Here is a 21,998-nt window from a genome sequence, read left to right on the forward strand (position 1 = left end):
TAGTTAAAAAAATTGACTAAGAATTTGCAAAAAAATATCTAAAATTTTTTAACTGTCTTGATCTTTCGTGTTCTATTAAAAAGTTAATTGCATCAATTAATTTTTTAATTGAAATTAAAAAAAAAATCAATCATTGACTTAGTTGACTTAATGTTTCTAGTTTGATTAAAAGGTTAATATTATTAATTAATTTTTTAATTGAAAAAGTTTTCAACTTCAATCAACTTTTTAATTGGGAATATTTTGGTGATATTTTTTCTGTGTAGACAAAATTCTTAGCTACGCCAATGCCTATGCGATACATTACATTTCTTTTCTAACATAGAACACACATTTTCAAAAATCGATTATTGACATCAGAGGAATGTGATTAGTAGTCCAGCAAAAAAATTAGGAAGTTCTTCCAAAGGCACAACTTTAAAAGCACTTCCAGAAGATGCGCTCCCAATGATGTTCTTTATTTTAACTAACCAGGAAGTTCTTTTAATTCAATTTCTTATAACTTGTTTTTTGTTGCTTCAAATAGGTTAAAACAGAGTAAGAATTCATAAAATGGTACACACCATTTAAATATTGTCGAAAAAAAAATACTAAATGCAATATGAAAAAATTGTGAATTTTTGAAAATACTTGAGGTCAAACGTTTCCGACAAACGTAAGAATCCATTAAAAATTATAAAAAATTATAAAAATTATTTATTTGACAAAATACCACAGAATTTTTTAATTTACATCCAAAACAAAAGTAAGGAAAGTCTAAAGTCGGGCGGGGCCGACTATATTATACCCTGCACCACTTTGTAGATCTAAATTTTCGATACCATACCACATCCGTCAATTGTGTTGGGTGCTATATATAAAAGGTTTGTCCCAAATACATACATTTTAATATCTCTCGATCTGGACAGAATTTGATAGACTTCTACAAATTCTATAGACTCAAAATTTAAGTCGGCTAATGCACTAGGGTGGAACACAATTTTAGTAAAAAAATATGGGAAACATTTAAATCTGAAGCAATTTTAAGGAAACTTCGTAAAAGTTTATTTATGATTTATCGCTCGATATATATGTATTAGAAGTTTAGGAAAATTAGAGTCATTTTTACAACTTTTGGACTAAGCAGTGGCGATTTAACAAGGAAAATTTTGGTATTTTGACCATTTTTGTCGAAATCAGAAAAACATATATATGGGAGCTATATCTAAATCGGAACCGATGTCAACCAAATTTGGCACGCATAGCTACAATGCTAATTCTACTTCCTGTGCAAAATTTCAACTAAATCGGAGTTAAAAATTGGCCTCTGTGGTCATATGAGTGTAAATCGGGCGAAAGCTATATATGGGAGCTATATCCAAATCTGAACCGATGTCAACCAAATTTGGCACGCATAGCTACAATGCTAATTCTACTCCCTGTGCAAAATTTCAACTAAATCAGAGTTAAAAATTGGCCTCTGTGGTCATATGAGTGTAAATCGGGCGAAAGCTATATATGGGAGCTATATCTAAATCTGAACCGATTTCAACCAAATTTGGCACGCATAGTTACAATGCTAATTCTACTCCCTATGCAAAATTTCAATTAAATCGGAGCAAAAAATTGGCCTCTGTGGGCAAATGAGTGTAGATCGGGCGAAAGCTATATATAGGAGATATATCTAAATCTGAACCGATTTTTTCCAAAATCAATAGGGATCGTCTCTGAGCCGAAACAGGACCCTATACCAAATTTTAGGACAATCGGACTAAAACTGCGAGCTGAACTTTGCACACAAAAATACACCAAGAGACAGACAGACAGACAGATCAACTCAGAATTTAATTCTAAGCCGATCCGTATACTAAAAGGTTGGTCTATGGTTGCTCCTTCTTGGCGTTACATACAAATGCACAAACTTATTATACCCTGTACCACAGTACTGGTGAAGGGTATAAAAATTATAAAAATTATTTATTTGACAAAATACCGCAGAATTTTTTAATTTACATCCAAATCATTGAATTCGGATCACACATAAAGAAGTGATGGAAATTCAGTGCAGCGGCTGTTGAAATGGAGGACTTCCGTCCTATGACAAGTCCATGTTAAATTCATCGCTTCTGCGTCACTTTTGCACCACTTCCGGATCCAAAAAGAACATTTTCATTACTTTTTTGGCGACGCTTTTTTTTTGCTGGGAGATTAAACGTAATTGACGAAAATCCCGATCTTCATCGTATTTATTTTCTATGCCTAGATTTTTTCTTTGGTTTTCATATTGATTTATAGCGTTTATCCTTCAGGTATATACATATACTAATAAGACATTGGCTTACCAATTTAAAGCAACAAAAAGTACAAAATTGAACCAAGTTGGGTGGCCTGTAAGCAACTACTTTGGCGATTGATATGCTTTTAGAGTATTTCATATTTCAGAACTCGATTTAACGGCAAAAAAATGTATGCACATTTTTATACCCACCACCATAGAATGGTGACGGGGGTATAATAAGTTTGTCATTCCGTTTGTAACGCATCGAAATATCGATTTCCGACCATATAAAGTATATATATTCTTGATCAGGGAGAAATTCTAAGACGATATAACGATGTCCGTCTGTCCGTCTGTCTGTCTGTCTGTCTGTCTGTCTGTCTGTCTGTTGTAATCACGCTACAGTCTTCAATAATGAAGCAATCGTGCTGAAATTTTGCACAAGCTCGTCTTTTGTCTGCAGGCAGGTCAAGTTCGAAGATGGGCTATATCGGTCCAGGTTTTGATATAGTCCCCATATAAACCGACCTCCCGATTTGGGGTCTTGGGCTTATAGAAATCGTAGTTTTTATCCAATTTGCCTGAAATTTGAAATCTGGAGGTATTTTATGACCATAAAGAGATGTGCCAAAAATGGTGAGTATCGGTCCACGTTTTGGTATAGCCCCCATATAGACCGATCTCCCGATTTTACTTCTAGGGCTTATAGAAACCGAAGTTTTTATGCAATTTACCTGAAATTTGAAATCTAGAGGTATTGTAGGACCACAAATACGTGTGCCAAAAATTGTGAGTATCGGTCCATATTTTGGGATAGCCCCCATATAGACCGATCTCCCGATTTGGGGTCTTGGGCTTATAGAAACCGTATTTTTTATCCAATTTGTCTGAAATTGGAAATCTAGAGGTATTTTAGGACCATAAAGAGGTGTGCCGAAAATGGTGAGTATCGATCCATATTTTGGTATAGCCCCCATATAGACCGATTTCCCAATTTTACTTCTTGGGCTTCTAGAATCCGAAGTTTTTATCCTATTTGCCTGAAATTGGAAATCTAGAGGTATTTTCGGGTCACAAAGAGGTGTGCCGAAAATGGTGGGTATCGGTCCATATTTTAGTATAGCCCCCATAAGAACGATCTCCCGATTTAACTCCTTGGGTTTCTAGAAACCGTAGTTTTTATCTGATATGCCTGAAATTGTAAATATTCTGGTATTTTAGGCTCACAAAAACGTGTATCGGATTAAGTTTTTATCGGTCCATTTGGTAATGCCTCCATATAGACCGACTTCACTTCTTGAGGGTGTAGAAGGCGCACTGATCATGAAAATTGCTTGAAACTCAATGTAAAATTTCCAGATTTTACTTCTACAGATTTAAGATTTCAAATCAAGACGTTATTTTATAATTTTCTTGCACACTTACAAGAGATGTTAATGATTCCTCTAAACCTCAAACAAAAATGGTTCTTATAAATCCAGAATCTGATATAGTCCTCATAGGTGAAATCTTTAAATTTATCTTCGGGTTGTGTCCTCAAGTCCTCAAGCCCTCCTGAAATTTCAAAGGAAACCCTAATATATGGTTCATGGTGGTGGGTATTTAAGATTCGGCCCGGCCGAACTTACTGCTGTATATACTTGTTGCATATCCTGCCGGTATATATGAAGCATTGTTTAAAATGCTCCCTATTTGCTTACTCAGTTATTTCGATTTGCTAAATAAACTGAAATCCACTTACTTAAATAAGAACGAAAACAATATGCTAAAATATTCTAGTGATGTTGCTTCTACTTCGACTGGAGCTATAGCAAAAAACGCCAAAAGGAAAACAATCAGACAAATATTGGTCTTTTCCTAAAATAGGAAAGCAATAAAAAGCTTCTGTACTTTAATAAATTGCAAGTTGTAGTAGAGAAGTAGAAATGGGAGAGGAAGTGAAAACTTTAACTAAAATTCGGAACCCAATGATTTTAATTCGCTAAATAAAAAAAGTTTTGCAATGAAATCACAAAAAGTTTCGAAGCCACCAGTTGTTGTTGTTGTCGTTGTACAATAGAAATGGTCAAAGTTATGAACCTTCCAGGGGCATCAAGAATACAACAGTCTGCCTTAACATGACGGCGATTGTGGTTGTGGATTCACTTATATTAAAATGAATATTTAATATAAAATGACATATGGACATTCTCATGGGATAGAGTAAAGGTATCCCTCTCAGATTTTATTTTAGATTTGTCTTTTCTTTACTTGGAAATGTATAAATTGTTCCTCTAGAATCGAAACAGAAAAGTGTCAATTTAAACTTTTTTATTATAGTACTCGTATAGTCGATTATACCATTTGTGTTTATTTTTTTTTGTTTTTTTTTTTTTTAATATGCCATTAAAATGCAATGGTGAACATGTTGTTTCATTATTATGAATTGCAAAATTAATAATTTTTTACTGCATAAATGACTTGTAAGAAGTCCTTCGATTAATTCTGTTTACATAGATTCTGGTATAGAAGCACATGTCTATCTTCAAGTCACAGCCTAACTAATGTCACCTCTGTGTTATAGTTCAGCTTTTTCACCTATTGTCCCTGTGATAAACTATGAGATCATATTCGGTGCATTATCTCTCTTCCATTTAATTTTTCTTAAATCTTTCTAATGGCACAAAAAACGGTAAGAGAGAGAGAGAGTATGAAAATGTTCTTTTGTTATTAATGTAAAAAGGTTTTCAAAACAAAAAGCCTTAAAAACAGCGGAAACGGAAACTTGCGTTTAACCAAAAATAGTGAAGATTGGCAGTGTTCATTAGTACTGCCGTCAGCCAGCCACCTAATGGGCAAGGATGCGACAGAAATGCGAAAATTTGCCCCAATAGCAATGAACAAGGGAAGCCAGACATGACAACTTTTGTACATAGACCACAAGACAAGAAAGCAAGTTGGCTTAAAGATAACGACGGCAAAGACGACAACATCAGCAATAGCAGTCGGCAAGGTGGCGGATGCAATGTCTTTAATCCTTAGCCAGCGAACACTTTCGTTAGCATGTAATTAAGTCCCAATTGATTTGCTTTAGTTTGGTGTACCTCAATTCAATTCAATTCAACTTAACTTAATTTAAATTCAATTGAGGATACGAAATCCTAAGACTGGTGTGTGCAATAGCCTTTAAAACTCAATAGCATGAATCTCATAAAAGAATAAGTGCCGTCTGTTTATATAAGCAACCCCGGAATTTCTTACCAAAATTTATTGCTGGGTTGTAGTTGCCCACCATCATACGGGTATAACAGCCAACTTGTATCTTAACGCCATAAACCACACAAAATAAACAATCGAACTAAGAAATACAAGAACGGAATGCCCTCACATACACACAACAAACAGCATTAAACAAAACTTGGTTAAAGAGGAAAATCTCAAAAGGCAACTCAACGAATCCGTGAAACTCTGATTGCACTTTACCTAAAGGTATGTCACGGAAAGCAAAAACTCAAAACAAAAAATCTGTTGCGAAGGGAAAACAGTCACATCACTGGATCAAGTGAGGAGAGAGGAGGACGTGTACAAGTGCAAATCGAAATGGAGCAACAACTCAACAACCGCTGGGTGTCTGTGCCAACTTGGAGAAAACCAATTTAGTATTTGGTTGTGAAGGAACAATGTTCACTAGAATCATGCACTTCAGCATGTTTCGTATTCCGTGTCGGCCTCTATATTTCCTGCCCATATTTCTGGGATGAGTGAGTGAGTGTACGAACGAAATGAGCCTGGTTATCGACAGTATTCCTGTTTTACTCCTGTTTTAGAGACGACAACAACCGTTTTCGCTTCCGCTGTTTGTATTTTCTTTTTTTCTAGCAAACACTGATTATATGCGAACTTTGACATCAGGTGTAGATTATTAGCCAGACTTATGGCACATAGATAATCATCGCAAGGAGTGCAATTCAAGTAGCAAGAGAGGCACGGCAAAAAAAAATTATCTCTCGGTTATTGTGCTGTTGCCGTCTATTGTACCATAGACCATATTTAAGGAGACTTTGGATTATTTTAAAGAGGCTTTCGAGAGTCCTTAAATATTGTTCAACGAAGGACGAAAACAATGTCAAACTTAAGCCTATAACTTAAAATTGAAATTATCTCAAAATCGTAGAATTGCCTCGGCGAAAATTCAAAAATTCTGTGGAATTGTTTGCTTTTTATGTAAAGTGTTAAAGGATAAAAATATTATTTCAAATGATAACAAAATAATTCATTTCTCGTAAATACAATTTCGGATAAATGATCGATTTATTAACCTCTTCGGGTTTTTTATGTTTGGATACATTTTTGTATTTATTCTATATTAAAAAAAGTAACTATTGAGTATTCATAAAGTGGGCTAAAGTATAGATACAATTTTAAAGACTATGTTTTTGAATCAGAATCAAAATAACTGCATTTACAGTTTGCAGTTAATTTTTTAAATCAAGCAATTACCGGTATCCAAACGTGTTTGAAGTGATCGTGTTCCTTCTTGGCGTGTGTGATACATTCAACTACGATATGATTTTCATGAATAACTCACTTATCTTCCTAACCTAACATTTTTATTGGCCAGAAATTTGGGCAGGTATCCATGCAAAACGCTGATCAGTACAGACTTAATACTTACAGTAGAATTATAATTATATGAGTGCATGCGATAAGTTTAGAAGTTTTTCGCTAATTCGTGTTAATTTTTCCCCTTTAACTCACCACACAGGGTAGGTAGGTTTGGTGGCAGCCCGATGTATCAGGCTTACTTAGACTATTCAGTCCATTGTGATACCACATTGGTGATACCAGCATTACTGAGGTGGGATAATCCACCGCTGAAAATCCTTTTGGTGTTCGGTCGAAGCAGGCAAAGCGGACATGCTAACCATTGCACCACGGTGGCTCCCACCACACAGGGTAGTGTCTCCAAAATTGTATAAAATAAATCAAAATTGTAAAATATTAAAAATATTGCAAAAATTGAAAAACCTTTAAAAATATTAGGTGTTTTTTTCATTTTTGAAAAGTTGGCTTTTGAGAACATCTAATTATTTTAAACTTGGGAATATAAGCTAAGAATACATTTTTTTTTCGATTGCAATCTTAATTAAATTACCCTAACCTTCAAATGAAGTATAGTATTTTGAGAAGTAATCAGAGAAAAGTATAAACTAGTACAAAAATATCTCTTTTCCGTGCACTAACAAGTACAGGATATCGTATAGGCCCATCGCTTTTGGGTGGTCGTGCCCTTAAGCATAAGTTTACTACAATTTGTAATTATAATAAATTAATAAGTAAACAACTTACTCTAAATCTTGACAATATTGACAGCTTCTATTAAATCCCAGCAAGAAAATTTACTTCTTTATTCCGTTTAATTTATGTCTTGAAAATTCATGTACCCAAAAAATGTCCAATATTTATTCATTTAATCACATTCCTGTATTATCTCCACTGGGAAAGGGAAACTTTTTTGCACTTGGAAAACACGAAGGATTTCAGCAAAACTGCCTTCAGCCATGCTTCCGAATTGACATATGAGTCCCATAATGTCAATGGCTGGGTGAACAGAAATGTCGTGCAAAAAAGAATGACTGACACAAAGTGGAATCTTTTATTCCATCGTCTTTATTGCCTGTCGTTGATATGGATTTACCCAAATCATGCAAGAATAAAACCAAGAAGTGTTGAAAAAAGGTAAAATGTGAAACAGTTCCGTTCTTTAAAAGGCATGCAGTACTAGTCGTCGTCAATATTGGCCCTATAGGAGAAATGTAAAAATCTGAGATTTTTTTTTATAAAAATATACAATTACTTGAAAAATAATAATAGAAAATAAATTGTTGGCATTGACTGTATAATTTGTGTAACTAACTAATACGACCTCTCCATCGCAAGTGCTTAGGGGAGTGACATCCATTCAACCATTTATCCATCATCATACTAATGTCACACTTTAAGCCTTTTTATGTCTTCAACAATCATCATCAATTTCAATGTGGTTTTGTGGCTGAAATTTAAAATTTAATTGTATTTGATTATGGTAATAGTGACGTTGACGTGTTATGGTCCAATGGAGCATTATGATATGTCGCTTCCCTTTATTGATACCACAAACATTGTTCGCTAACATGTAGTGAAGGAATGCAATATCACTGTGGCCGTTTTGAAAATTTTCGTTGTGAACGCTATTCAAAGAATTTGATGGTTTCAGATTCATTTTATATTGGAAATATTTCATTTAAAATATTCGACGATAAACGTGTAGATGTCAAAGTTTACCTTGATTGGTAGGAAATGTCAGCAAACATTTTGTTATAGTGGTATACAAAAGGACCACAAGCCAATGCAAAATTTTTCCCGAAATTCAACTTTGGTCCCTTTTTAAATTAAATTAGTTGGACACCATCGACCATGTTATTGTTTTCCATTCCATTCTGATACAGTAGTTGGTGAACATATCTCTTATCAATGAGTGCTATCCGATTCCATGTTCAATGATAAGGGACCCCATTTTTAAGGCCTCCAGTGAACGGTTTACAAACTGAAGGAAGAATTTTTAAAACTATTAATTTTTGAGGCCTCGAGTGAACGGATTACACACTGAAGGAAGAATTTTCAAAACTATTCAGTTCAGTTAGTTTGACAAACTGAACTGAATATCACTGGATTTCTGGCCAAATATAAGATATAAAGAATTTTCTTTTAGTAGACAAATGAAATAAAACAAATTAGAAATAATGTTTGCATCGCTTGTAATAAATTCGGGTTTATTTCCCTTTAAAGAAAATACGTTGTCTAAAATTTCGTTCCGGAAGAAAGTACTTTTTCTTGGTGTGTGAGTATGAGTAAAACATACAAGTTTCAAGGGATTTCTCTTACCCGTTTCAGCTTGTATACAAAGATTTTCGCTTCATATAACAAAAAGATTACTATTCCAAAATTTAAAAACATATAATTTTTTCAACCTTTAAATAAGTTAATAAAGCACATTTTTTCCGATCTCCATAGAATTTCGTCTATCGCAACGATAAACGCCATTAGATTTACAAACATTTGAAAGGTGAGATCTTATCTTTTTGGTTATAAAATCTGTAAATGTGTCTTAGTGAACTTCCTCAATTTCAATTCCTTCCTTGCTAGAAAATGTTTAGCTTTAAATATTTAGGAGTTTCTTGGGTATAATGGTCATATGTAAGGATTACATTTTTATCGCCCGAAGGTTCCCTTATGCAAGATATTCTTCTGCGTGTGTAAACTTATCTCTTAAGCACACATATGTATATATGTATGCATGTAAGCGTGTGTGTGTGAATTTACTACACTAGCAATTGTTCTAACAATCCTGATGTACTTGTAGTAGCCTAATTGCTTGCAGTTCCTTGAGTGGCACGCATTGCAGGTACCATAAACTTGTATGGAACTATCCCTCATTTTTTTTTAAAGCTAACAAAGATATACTCCATTTACTCACACACTTAGAAAATCCACTTAGGTTTTAAATTCTACAAAAGACAATGAAATGGGGCAAAATTGTTGCTACAGTATTGTAAATGGACAAAGGTAATGTAGATATTTCTATGACAAAAATGTCGAGATTTCCAGAACTGTCTTACTTTTGGTACTCAAACAGCAATTATTTGAGATGTAGACTTTTTGTTGTTGATCCAAATGAATTTATCTGAGGTTAACAAATATTATTTTAGTCAGTTGGCTTGGAAATATTCCTTTATTTTCTATTCTTATATTTCTGATATCCGAAGAATACAAGTGCTTTCGTATGAAATTCGTTTCCTGATATTTTGAGTTGAGTGTATTATTTCCATGGACTTCAAATTTGCCGCCATAGAAAAAAATAACAACATAATAATTTATCGCCACAACATTAGTTTTGAGTCCTTTTTTGACGTTTAAACAAACAATATAGAAAATTCGATTTTTTCGTTGAAAATGGACAGGTCATCTGACAGTCCCTCAGCTCTTATGAACCCATAAAACGTTATATCCCCTTTGGGATTATTTTGAAATTTCAAACCTAATTTATACCTCATTTTCAATGAAGCATCTGAACATGATATTTATATGTGTATGGCTTTATAGCAGAGAGATCCACTTTTGTACAAGGTGTAAAAATAAATATTTTGCATAAGCCATTAGGCCGGGTACGTGTGTGTTTTTCCATTTTTGTCACCTTTTTTGCAGTCATCTTCCTTTGATGTCCTTTTATGTTGGCTCACAAACACGTTGTTCATCTCCTCATACCGACATCAAACAAAAGGGATGACAGACAGCATCAGTGATGTGAAGTGTTGTGACCCCAAACGTCAGTTTAAACATGAGATAAAAGCCTACCTTGTTATATCCTTTCCCAAAATGAGATACAAAAAAAAAACAAAGAAATAAAACAATAAAAACGGAATAATGAAAAGAGATTGGGGCGGGGGGTCGAATGATAAAATGGTGATAGTCTTCCATTGTTGAAAGAAGAACCTTACCAACCTCTTCCAACGTAGGTGTAAACTCTGTGCACGGAAGTATTTATGCCAAACATTACTTCCTTTACTTGCTGATATTGGGCCGCTTTTCCTCACTGATGTTTAAGAGCGGCCTCATGGTCCACATACATGTGGATCCCTTGTTTTTATTACCACATTCTGACTTGCAAGTTTCTTTGGTGCTTTGGAATCGCTTAACAAAAAGGGTCAACAACATTGTTATTGTGAAAGTGTGAAATAATCCTCGCTGTTGTTTGCTAAGACGAATCTGCCATTTTGTTTTTCCTGTGGGTTTGTTGTTTGCTTGGTAACATTTCCTAGGTTCAAAGCATTTTCAAAACAACGTCTCACTTTGTCACACATATCCAAAGAAAAGCCGACGGCTTTATACAACAGCCTCTAAGGCTTTATTACTTTCAAGTATAAATTTCGTCAAAAATTTGTTAAAAATAGAAATGGCATCGAAGCAAAATAAATTGAAAACATTATGTCCGAACATTGACAAGAGCAGTTTTTGCGAGAGGGTAAGAAATTTTAATACTTTGACCATTTCATGAAAAATAAAATTACATTGTAGTATTACATCCAGCATTGCAGTAGTACTGATTACTTTATCCCATTGTTTTTTAGAACTTGATGATGAAAACCGGTACATAACGCTTGATCCCTTGTAGGCAAGATGTTGATAGCGATTAATCGAATATTCGAGGTTGACTTTCCTCTTTAAACTGCAGTAGTTTTTAAATCTTCGAGTAATCGGCATTGGTTAAAATCGACTATCAACGCAATAAAAATTGAAAAAAACCTCCTTTGATGAAAACACTAGCTTCGCAACATGTATTGCAGAAGTTGCTTTGGCAACTCCGGACTAAATACTTTTTTTTTCAAATTTACACAATTCAAAACGAAAAGTTGACTTTTCGATTATCTCTACCATCCATCGGCAACCATGCATGATGATACTATCTCCAATTTCATCTTAAAATCTCCAATCACCGATTGAAAATTTGAATTTCTTACGCTTCCCAGGTCAGAATAGATGTAAGTCATTTCAACCATCCATATTTTTGACCCGTTCAATTGAATGAAGAAAAACATCCATTCGAGTTGTCCATAAAAAATAAAGTGAGATAGGCCAGATGTCTTTTATAATGGAAAATAGTCTCCATAGCATTCGCCGGTATATATTTTCTGTAATCCTTTTAATGTACGTCATAAAGGATTCCAGGGAATCATAGGGGTATTCACCAGTTAACAGAACACACATATATCGACATACACATATCAACCATGAGGATCCATCTGTATCTCTGGTAGTTGGGGTTGTCATGTTTGTCATCTTCCTTTTGCTAGCTTTTGTTACTTATCATCTTAAGCAACACTTCCTGAATATGATGTTGCATACAGAAAAAAGCTTGGCCATATAAGTCGGTCGCTACCGCCGCCACCACCACCACCACCATCTCTACCAGCATCGTCATCGTCATCAACAGCAATGAAGCCTACGGTTTGCTGTTGTCAACCACCAGAAATCTGGGGGTTACATTAATGCAGGCTCACCCGCTCGTTGGCTGGTTGGATGGTTGGTTGGCATTCTTGCACTATATAGGCAAAGGCAGGATTTGTGCTTGGAAGCTCTCTCGGTAGGCTTTAAATTCAGAAACAAAAGGATTATTTGCATGTCCTATAGCACAGAATGTGTTACCAGCAACAACGACAATAACATGAATGCCATAATCAAATGGACGGTGGAGGAAGACGGCGTTGGGCTTGCAGCTGGGTGGCCTTACTGAATGGCTGGCTGGCTGGCTGACTGGTTTGGGTGGCTTGGCTTCGCAGGGGTCGCTGTGTCCTGGTGCTTTTTGTGCAAGTTTTAGGTGTTTTGACTGTCGTTCTTTTTTCGTTTGTTTGTTTTTGTTGCTTTCAATGAACTCATATTTGTTGTAGAATAACAAAAACAACAACCACATTGCCAGAAACGAAACAACATTATTGCTGTTCAAACACTACCATCACCACCACCATAACTACGAGGCGAAAAAAGGACCCTTCAATAGCAATCGGGCGCAAACGAGATCGCTTGACAACAGAGCATAAAAAATTGAAAACAAAAATTGAAGCAAAATATGAATTATGCTACACGCGACATAGCGGCAGCTGCCGGCACCACCGGCTGTGCCAACAACATGACACGACAATTCCATGTTGCTAAGCGGGCTTTTGGCTTCTGTTCACTGGACGCGCTTTACTACAGACCCAGCTACACTACTACGACATCAGACAACAACGATAGTGAGGACAACACGGATTTGGTTGTTTTTTTCTCTTCATTTCAATTCTCGGTTTTTGCTTTTCTCATTTATGGTTACAATGTTTGCCTGTCTACCCGTCTATCGGCAAGACCGTTGGCACGCCAGAATTTATGTTGCATTTAACTCAAAAGATTCCCAAGGAAAAACAAACAAATGGAAGTACCTCTGTGTAATCTCTTAAAGATTTAACTAAGCTTTGGGTTCCATGAGTGTGAATCTATTTTCGGTGTTTTGGGCAATGCAAAAGGCCTTGCATGTTGAATGGCAAAAGGTGTGTAAGATGGAATTAGTTCAGCATTGTTTCGTTTAGGAATGACATGACGATAGAAACATCATTGTTCCCTTTCATGTGTTCTGTCATCAGCTAATAATTCTGGGATGTTTCTGACGCTTTATATGGGGTCCAATAATTATGTGGAAATTATAGGAGTAAGCACGCAATAGTTGGGTTCGAGTAATAATAGCCTTAGTTACGATTCCTCATAATTTAATTTAATTCAATTTAAAATTAATTAAATTATTTTTTTTTTTATAATTGAATTTGCTCTAAGAAAATCTTAATCAATACAAAAAATATAGAAAGTGAGTGGCTGACATCTTTCTTGGAAACAAGCTATAGACCTCTTCTAAGCTCATTTGCTTATTAGTCCGGTAACACATAAGACTTCTGAATTCGTATGTTTATGAAACTGGAAAGATTATAGAATTGAAAGACGATTTGTTTTTTCATAGAGCTGCAAAACTATCGATAGTCGCACCATTCGATATTTTCGATATTTTTAAAACAAACAATCGATAGTATCGAATCTATCGATTTTTTTGCAACAATTAATTTTAAACGCTTTTTATTAAACAAAACTTTGCTCTTGTGCTCACATTTTATTGAGTTTAAATTATTTAAAACATAAATAAAAAAAAAAACTAAAAATTTGCTATAGAATAAAAGAAAGGCCCTAAATTTTAGGAAAAAGTCTGTTTTTAAAGGAATAAGACAGACATTACAATAAATTAGAATTTTCCAATTTTGGTTTATTTCTACCTTCTTTAGTATGTAGCATCGCCGGTATTTTTATAGCGATCTGGGTTTCTTCGATAGTCTCGCTATCGGAAAATAAATATCGATAGTACCTTAAAAATAAAATATCCGTATGTAGCCAGATACATGGGGAAAAATAAGAAAAGTGAACAGTACTTCGAATAATCCATCCGTTACAAATTTTTCGGGAATTAATTCTCAAACATTTGCGCTCCCAATATTATACAGGATAAAATATATTTTTTCTAGTTTTAAATTTTGCTTTAAAAATCGAAAAGATTTTGGTTACAATCACCATCTCCACGGCATTTCTCATTCCTAAAGTGTGGATGTAACGTTGTTGTTATACTCACCCAAAGGCTTTTGCCTTCCGCACTCACAAATATGGAAGAAATGTAAAAAATGCCAAGATTTACAGAGAAAATAAAAACATTAAGGATACAACGGCAAACACGAACACACTCTTAGCCATATTGTATCAGCGTACACCCGCTATGGAAATAAGGAAAAATGTCCTCAATTTTTAATTTACATATGTATGCATTCATGTATGCTACATACTCGTACATGGATATTCATAGAGGCAAGCTTTACCACATTTGAAAGGAGTTGTTCACATCAACCGAAAAGAAGGACTTTATTTACCCATGTAGTGGAAGAAGACATTGCAACAGTAAATTCGATACGTTTCACACGCGCAAGTCATTGCTAGGATATAGGGATTTTTAAATCCGCAAGAAAGGAAATACATTTTATTCTAATGTGGAGTTAAAACTTTTGAGAAAAAACGATGATGAAAAATTCATAAAAAAAAATTTTGAAAAAATAAACCTTGCATTTCAAGTTCCATTGCAATATTCATCTAAGTATATTTCCACAATATGTCAATACAGACATTAGGGGCAGAGATTGAGGATATGAAAATCCATAACTGCACAATCTACTGAACACTTTGTATTTCTCCAAGACACCAAATAACCATAAGGTTTCCTAATTTCAAACTTTTTCCCTTCCAATACAAGCAATTGTGGAGATTGAAAAATTCGTATAGTTCGCTGTGATCATTTCATTTCTAAAAATAGAAGATGTTCTCCTCTCTTAGCTGATGTTCTCTTTTGTATATAATCAAGGTCTGGTAACCCAAACCTTCAGCTAATGTTGACCTCCTTTCGTCGCTCATGCTTCACCATACAGATATCCAAGATGTACCACTATATGCTGCAGTATCGAATTTCCCTTCTAATGACGTCGAAGTCTTTAATGTGATTTAAGGAGAGAAGCCCCACCAACCATCTACAGTCGAATGAGATGAGGCCAACAATGAAAGGTGAATGCATACGTCAGTATAGCTGATTCCAACTGGTGTGACCATCAGTCGCAAAGTATAAGATTGTGGTAACACATGACACATTCATACAATGTTTTGCGTTGTCTTAGACAAAAGGAAGGGCTTTATTTCTGAGGCAAATTACCATACATATCCATGTATTAAAACCAAACCAAAAAAGTATACGTTATTTCTCCATCTGTTGGCATAAGACCTAAAGGTAGATTGCTAAGGGCCTTGACTACACCGAAAGAAAAGTCCGTAGTTAAACTAACTTTAATTTTAACTTATTTTCATTGAAAAAAAAAAATTGTTTTACTAGTTTTTGCGAAATTTTCCACAGCCCAAAAATTTTGCTTTTTTAAGTATTTCTTAAACAAACAAAGTTTAATGATCGCACACATAAATTCAATATGAACTAAAGCAGAAGAAAGCTTTCGTACGATTCTCAAAAAATAGTAAGAATGAACTACTGTTTGGTTAAAATGGTCATAATTTCGTGCCAACGATTTTTTCTTGTAATTAATTTTTTCTTCTATGAGAGGGTGTAATTTTGTGAATTGCAGTTAAAAAGTACATCACAGTATTAAATTTTCCTGTTTTTAACAATGCTTTGTGGAAATCTCAAAATGTGGAGTACAATTTAGTTCGTTTTCGTATGAGGTAGTTCATTCTTCTTATAAAACAGTGTACTTTTTCTGTGTAGTTGGCACTTGCTACGATTTAATTCATTTCCTTATGTCATTTCTTGATTTTATGTCATTTCCCTTATTTGAATTGCAAAAATCGATCTCATTGGTTTTTTACCGATTTCCGAAGATACATTTCCTAACATTTCAACTAGAGCACACGCAGAGAAGGAATATGACCAGCCGTTTGGGCTGAACAAGAGCAAAATGTCATTTTGAGGCGGTGAACATGGAACATTTTTGTCCCATGCTTTTCTCGGCAAACATATACATGTCTTCGAGACAAGAACATTTTGGCGACAAACATATTACATGCTCCCCGTCCAAAAATAACATTTTCCTCTTGAAACATGTTTGAAACATTACAGCAGGTTATACTAAAGATCATGAGCCCCTAATATAGTGTATACTTTGGGAGCTTCATTAGAAGATGGTACCTCGAAGTTAGTGTCTAACACCACAAATTCAATAGACTTCCTTAGTGCGTATACGTTATTTTCTAAGGCCTTGGTTTTGTTCTTTTAAGGCCCTTAAAATTTCATCTCTGGCCTAATGTCATATTAGTGGTATGCGCCATTGTCATCCGATTTGGTTGTCTTCTTGTTGTTTAATTTCTGTTTTCTTCTCTGTTTCTTCCACGCTTCTGTGGTGATAACTTGCAGCAAGCCAGCCTGCCAGGGTTAAGGTTAATTTATTTTACACAACATAATCAAATTACCTATGTATGCCGAAAGGTATGAAGGGAGCGGAAAGGTAGACCTAAAAGTGGCTCAGAAAAACACTTTGCTCAATCCATTGGCAATGAGAAAGGTACGACCGGTATTTCTGTAGGGCAGGAAACCTCAGTTTGGCAGACAGCATGGCACCATCATAGCAGTTGGAACGATGGTATGCATGAATAAAGGAATCAAAATGTGGTGTTATTTGTATCGCCTTTCACTGTGGTTAGAGAGCTACTTTTGAAAGTTGTAGGGGATTATTGCACTCTGTTAATATTGCTAAGTTTTGCTTAAGAATTTTCTTGGCTTTTCGAAAGTCTGAAAAGTTTTTTTGAAATTTCATAATGTTGCGAAGACAAGACATAGGTTACCATCAGCTTTTCTGGTGGTTATTTTTTCTTTTTTTTTTTGACGAGAAACACCTACTCATGACATATGGGTTTACATCACACCGTTTCAAGATTTGAAATTCAAGCAAAAAAAATCTCAAATCGACTATATTTCTATCTTAGTCAGTTCTATTCAACGAACTACACTTGATCTAATAAATTAGCCTCCATCACAAAAATAAATGGAATATAAAAAACGGCAACTTACGTATACATGTACACCAAAGAGAAACAATGAAAAAGTACTAAAGATGCTATAACCTGGGGGCTTTAAGTCGTCTGTAAAAACAAGGCCATGAGCGAAAACAAACGAAGTGCAATAAAATAAAGCTGCATCAGTAACAGAAGCAGTGCATCAGGCTCATAAGCAAAGAGAAAAATGTAAGGGTGGTACAAACCAATTACAGTTGTGACAAAACAAAAGAAAATTAAAAAAAGATATATATACCAGAGTAACTCTATATAGCTATAGTTGCATTAAAAATGAAGACACAATAAAAATTAGAAACTCATGATTAATGGCAAAATACCAAAAGAATGGCGATGATTTGCCCCTTGAACATTGTACGCTTTGGTTTTGTAATTGTTCTTAAATACCTAATTTATGCTTGACTAGACTGTTCAGTATAATTAATAAGGAGATGTTCATAATTAATGTAGGATTATTTTTCTTATGTTTTCAGTTTCCCGTACAAAACCCACCAATCCATTCTCCGTGAGTGATAACCGACGTACGTATTTCACATAGTATTTAATAGGTAAGTTAAACTGATTAAGATTCGTATGACAATATATCGAAAATAGTACCATATAAATTTAAGATAAGGCAAAATTAGTCTGTCAAGTACTGTGATACATCAAGTGGTTATGATGAGTCTGGTTCTATTTTAGCTCAAGGATAAAAAGCTTCCTTATTATATTGTATCAATTTATGTGTGCGATTACTTGGCGTATTTTTAATGTCTTTGAGGAATGTCGCAAGCATTACTAAGAGGGTGTAGGTACCACCGGTCATAAACTTAGATGATGAACTTGACTATTCTCAAAGAGTGGTACTTGAATCTCTTTTCAGTGGGCCATGTTTTTTGGTATCAATAAAATATCTTCTTTTTGTATTTGTAAATTGTAGTTCAAGTTTTTCTGTTCGCTAATATTCGGCCCCGAACACATATTTCTGATTAAAACATTTTCACAACGACGATACTCCTCTGTGGAATAACCATATTTATGAATTTTTAAACTAGTGTTGAAGGTAAAAAAAAAATGATATTTGAACTTATACGTTTTGTTTCATTTTGGCATTTTCCATTATTACTTCGTAAAATTTCCCACTATTTGCTACATTCTTTTCAATCAAACTTGTATCTTCCTGTGAATAGTTATTGTTCGTTACGAAACAATACGTCAAAATATATTTCATTGTACATGTTGCTAAAACTAACTGCCATGTCCATGTTCATGTCCTATCTCTAATTTCCGAAATTGCAAAAATGTTTTATATTCTCAGGGATTCATGTCTTTTTCCACAAAATTAAATTTGATTTGTTTTGAGTGTTCTTGGAATATTTCAGAATACAACAAAAAATTCAACAGTAATAGGGATTACAATGCTCTCTAATGAAAATATTATGTTTCCATATCTACAATACGAGTATGATATTATTGTGTATGGTGAATATTTCATAGTTATTCAAAGAATCTCACAAAGGGTTTATAGATGTGTGATGATAGATATTGCGTCAACGACTCGGGACAATACCAAGTATATGATAATCGCCTTACAAATCAAAAGCGAAATAATCAATTTCATTGTTGGTGGATTGGAAGGATTAAAATTGACCCCCGATTTTAGACCATGGAATACACTCTGCAATGCAATCTGATTTCGGCAAGGCGAATATATTGGCAAAGTTCCTGGTTCCCCGTGAAAAAGTATTACTATGCTCTTGAAACATGTAAAAAACAAAGAAAATGTGGAAACTAAGAATTTTAACGATTTATATACTTAGTTCAGAATGCCTAGTTGCTTAGGATTGAATTGTTCCTATATAATTTCATATTTTTATTTTGCCGAATATAGGTGTTTTGCGAAGTTATTAGATATTCAGAAATATGCTAATCACCAAAATGAAAACATTTTATGAATTGTTTTACAGGAGAAAAGCACAAGCATTATTTTTTGTGTGTAGAAAAATATAAAAATGCCAATTTAAGTTTTAGCTTACTTGGGCTGCAATCAAAAAAAAAAAAAATCTATGTTAGGTAGATTTTTGTCTTCATTTCGAAAAACAATTATTTGTCATACCAAAGCTAATATCCTTGCTAGAAAGGTAAACAATTCCATTTGCCTGCGTCAAGCATTCGACCACCCTCTGATGATGTTTCATTTAATATTTTTGGTATTTGCTACACAACAAAGTTCGCAAATAACAATGAAATCATATTTCAAAGTTTCAACTGAAACAATGGTGCAATCACATAAAATACTACTTTACAAAAAAAAAGACCAGAAAAATAATTCCATATTTAGAGGGAAATTCTTTCTTTCTCTATTGCATTTAGATGGTAGTTGGTTTCAAAAGCACATAAACGTGTGTGGGTGTGTATGCAAAATAAAAGTTTTCCTCTCTCTCTCGTATTCTTTTGTGCCTGGCAAATGACGAGTTTATATAAAATATTATTTAATTAAAAAATTCTCAGAATTTAGAGCTTTTTGTTTCCCCATTGCATCCCCTCTATCCATGGCAATATATGTTGTTTTGAGCCTTTATTTGTTATGCAAATGTGAGCTATGATGTTTGTGGGCCTGTGTGTGAGGAATTAATTATGCTTTTAGCAAATATTAGTTCAACGGAATCCAGGATTTTTTTTGTTTGTTGTATTGCTTCAATTATGGTCTTTTTTGTAGCAGATTTTAATTTATCCTTTTTTGCGTTGTTATATCTGTCAAAAACTAGAGGGTTGAGATTCACTAAAATATAGCTTTTTTTGTGCAACCATGACAAGTATTTTTACTTTTTAGTTACCTACTATGATTCCGAATGTGTTCTAAACAAATAAGCACGCATCCGTAGCTCTAATTATTCTTTTTTATTTCTTATTCTTTTATTGTAACTAAATTAAAGTTAATTAAACTTTATTCTTATCAATGAGTGCTGCCCTATTACATGTTTAGCTGAATGACAAGGGTACTACTTTTTAGAGAAGCTTTGACATACTTAGAAATGTAACCAGCATTATTGGCAGTAAACCATCATTGAAAACCTTTTTGTGTTCGGTCCAAGTTGAGATTGAACAAATGACCCTTTGTATACAAGGCGGGAATGCTAACCATTTTACCAATGTGAGCCACATTATGATCTGTTCATTTCGCTTCATAATCTCTTGTATATATCAGGGAGGATCAGCTTCGAAAAAGTACTATTATAAGCCAAAGTACTTTTAAGTACTTTTTTTAATTTTCGTGAGGGCATTTTCTTTATGAAAGAGATCTGCCAGGATAAAATGGTTAGCATATCCGCTTGCCATTATTTTATTATGATACTTCCTGAAATAATGCTGTAATTCATATATTGGTCAAGCCAGATAATGTTACTTGAGAGCACATTATCTGGCTTGAGCAATAACGCGTAAATTCTAGCAAAAACTCAGAAAAATCAAATTTCTTAAAGGTTGGAACTAAAATCTTATCAATATCTTGAAGACGATAATGGATATTCAAGACAAGGGTGACCCAGCTGGTGATGATCATACCATTCAGACGTAGTAATCACCGTTATATTTTCAATTCTCTGCATAAACAAACATCCTCCACAGTCAATTCAAAAATAAAAATTTCTGTTTGATTTGAGAGAAGCGTTCCAATTGTCCGTAAGGATAAATTAATGTGGACTGGCGTTCCATTTTTTAATTAATCAACTTAATGAAGTTTGAAAAATGTAACAAATAGGTCGCGGGGGTACCATGGTATAGTATCACAAAAAGTAGAAAAGTGTCAACTTTATGGTGTATATGCTGCATTCAAGATGATGCAAGGAACAAATGATTTACCTCCATTTTGTATTTCATAGAATATGAATTAAGTCCCAGGATAAAATTCATATGCAAACTAACAAAGACGTAATATTATTTCCTCAGAATTTAGTAGTTCGGCGCTTACAAAGAAATAGTTATCATCTTTCATTCATAATTTTGTGTAACACAATTATTGAAATACTCAACAAAAGAAATGGCAAAGGGAACTAAGAGGATAAGTCATCTAACTTTTGCATCATGGATACTATCAAGTAATAATGCTTGAATTTGCCGAATTGTTTTTTCATCTCACGCATATACGTAGTTCTCAGCTTTACTTACCCTTGCAATCTGCGATATTCAAGTATTGCGGAAAATGTATGATTGTAAAATATGACTCTATTGAAACAATTAAATACTGAGTGATTGAAAGAATGTGGTACCAGGCCTTAAGTTACTTAAGATCCTTGTACTAATTCTTCTTATCAATATATTGCAGAATTCTATGTTTATGACAATGAAAAGTCACGTACTACTACTAGGGGAATTGGTTTATTGCGGTAGACTCGAATTGAACCTAGCCACAAAACCACTTTAGATCGAAGTTGTTAGAACTTTTTCCTAAATTAAACCTCCACATTGAAGCGTGCAACATTTTTTAGTAAAGAGGCCTCGATATGTGAGACACCGCGAAGTTCGCCTTTGTAACAACATTTCTTCGTTTATTGTCTATTACAAT

General features: G+C 34.2%; 1 protein-coding gene across 16 annotated transcripts in view; it reads left to right on the forward strand.

Moving 5' to 3' along the window:
- The window catches only part of B4 (imaginal disc development protein B4), a 350,112-nt gene that overhangs the window by 112,959 nt on the left and 215,155 nt on the right, over nt 1–21,998 (forward strand). For 12 of the 16 annotated variants that reach the window (XM_075293008.1, XM_075293015.1, XM_075293006.1 and 9 more), the window contains one exon: nt 17,929–18,003. The exons of 2 other annotated variants lie outside the window; for them this stretch is intronic. The gene's annotated coding sequence lies outside the window, so the exon portion shown is untranslated. The remainder of the gene's footprint in view (nt 1–17,928; nt 18,004–21,998) is intronic. 2 more of the 16 variants (XM_075293019.1, XM_075293021.1) reach the window with 1 other exon arrangement.

This window comes from Haematobia irritans, chromosome 2, assembly GCF_050003625.1.
Source record: "Haematobia irritans isolate KBUSLIRL chromosome 2, ASM5000362v1, whole genome shotgun sequence".
Taxonomy (NCBI): Eukaryota; Metazoa; Arthropoda; class Insecta; order Diptera; family Muscidae; genus Haematobia; species Haematobia irritans.